Genomic DNA, 2471 nt, shown 5'->3' with positions numbered 1-2471 from the left:
GCTTCTTTGACCTTCTTGCTCCCTTCATAATTTGAACAGAGAGAAGCAAACATAGCTTTAGCAGTGGATTTGTCACTCATCTTCATATACTCTGCTTTGGGTATGGCAGTGACAAGAGCTCCTCTGATAATATGATGTTTCTTGTAAAGTTTCCTCAGTTCTAGAGTATGTTTCTTTCTATCCACAGCAGCTCCTTCTTCATCAAGGACTAAATCACCAACACCATCTTCCAGAATATCCCATAATTCTTCATCTAGGCTCATGATGTAACTGTAAAAGTTGGTCTTCCACCAAGAGAACTCTTCAGCATCTCCATTGAACTTTGGAACTTTTCCAACACTGGTTTTCTTACTATCACTATAATCATGTGAGACATGTTTATAGCTAGTATCACTAGGACCAGTAGGAGGAGGAGTAGACATGTTTTTCTCAGATCTTTGACTGTTGCACGGTTAAGTGATACACAACAGACCAAGGCTCTAGATACCAATTGAAGGTGAGAAAAACACAAGAAGGGGGGTTGAATTGTGTTTTGAAAAATTCTTCGTTTCTCCTAAAAACTGAACACACTGATCAGAAGCTAGGTGAGACAGCTTCTGAAGTGATAATCAGAATCTAAATGCAGCGGAATAAAACAGAGAGAGAGAAGAAGAACGACACAAAGCAATTATACTGGTTCCTTCCACAATCCGGAAGTAGTCCAGTCCCCCTTGCACTTCCAAGAAGATTTCACTATGAGTAATATCTGATTACAAATGCTCAAGCACACAAGCAAGAGACTTCCAATGCTCAAGCACACAAGCAAGAGACTTCCTTTGCTCAAGAACACAATCAAGAGACTTCCTGCTCAAGCACAACTGCAAGAGACTTCCTAACTAAACAAAATTACACAGAAAATTGTTTAAGGTTGAACACTTGATATACAATCAGAGGTGCTCACAATACAAATCAGATACAGACTCAATGGACTTAAGAATTTCTAAGATATGACTTTGAGACACAGAAATTCTAAGTGAATGCAGAACAATTCAGCAGAGGTTTGGTACTTGTGAAAATCTTGTGAGTCTTTCGTTCAGCGTTCTTGCATTACCAAATCTCTAGGTCTTCACTCCTTTATATAGAGGTGTGAAAGAGACGTTGTGAAATTGCCAGCACACCAAAGAGTCGTTAGTTGAAGCTTGATCTTTCACCAATGATCTTTTGCCTGATTTGGTTGTTGTCCTATGAAGAACCAATTTGAAATCCATTCCTTATCCAAAGGAACATATATGCAGGCGAGACCGTATTCTGGAGCTGTTTTCTTGTCTTGAAGCGTGGACACAAAACAGAGCAGTGGAGAACGTGGCTGTACAATTCGTACAATAGTACAATGTCAACGCTTTCGTCCAAATTGCAACCACATGCCTTCAAACACCTTTGAAATGACCGTTGCAATGTTCCACTAATTTTCTGCTATGTTTTCGAATCCAATAGACAGCTTTTGCAATGTAGATTCTTCAATCTTTGAATGTTCTTGCAAATCCAGTTGATCTTCAGCTTCTGGTGAAATAGCTTCTGATGAGGCAGCTTCTGATGATGCAGCTTCTGATGAAGTGACTTCTGCAGCTTCTGATGGTGCAGCTTCTGATGATGTGGCTTCTGGACCTCTTGTCTTCAGAAGCATTATTCTTCAGGAGCAGCTTTACTTCATGAGCGGTATTTCTTCAGGAGCAGCTTGACTTCAGGAGCGCTTTGCCTTCAGAATCATCTAAGCTTCATTTTCTTTTGCTCTTTATTTGCTCATTCAGAACCAACCAATGATGTAACTTTTTAATTATGGTCCTGTACACTTGAACAAATATTAGCTAGTCCAATTTACAATTTTTAATACCTTGTTATCATCAAAACTCTTTAAGGTTCATTGTTAAACACATTTTGTTCCAACATCATGAGCCTTAGCCAAGTCTTCTTTCACAGCAGCCAATTCGGCACGGAGCCGAGCATTTTCTTCTTCAAAGTTAGCCATGATCCTTCTCTTGTGAAATCTTGTTTGATGCACTCTATCTGGTTGGTAAATCTTGCGACCACGAGCCACTTTTCAGACTGCGGCGGACAAAACCAGGAGGCAATGAGCACGAGAGAAGCTTTTTGTGACCAATGAATGCATATGATGCATGAAATGTGTAAATGCATATGCAAAAAGATTCTTTTTATGTGTTATCGAAGGGTTTTTAGACAAATTAAAAACTTGTAAACATTACTAAACAACAATTAACATAAACGGGAAACAAACAACCAACATATAGTTTTACAAGACAATTCTGACATAAACAAATGGAAATAACAACAGGAAAAAGAAACCCTCAAGCATAGGAAGTGGAAGCATCATCCTCAGACTCAGACTCATAGCTGCAGTATCGTGCATAGAAGTCACGGGCACCCCTAGCCCTCTTAGAGTCTCTCATAAGCAACCTATCTTTCTCTTCAATCTC

The sequence above is a fragment of the Medicago sativa genome, chromosome 4 (genome assembly GCF_051527215.1).
Source record: "Medicago sativa cultivar Bolivia chromosome 4, Bolivia_mono, whole genome shotgun sequence".
In the NCBI taxonomy this organism is placed as follows: Eukaryota; Viridiplantae; Streptophyta; class Magnoliopsida; order Fabales; family Fabaceae; genus Medicago; species Medicago sativa.
This window is presented reverse-complemented; position numbering follows the sequence as displayed.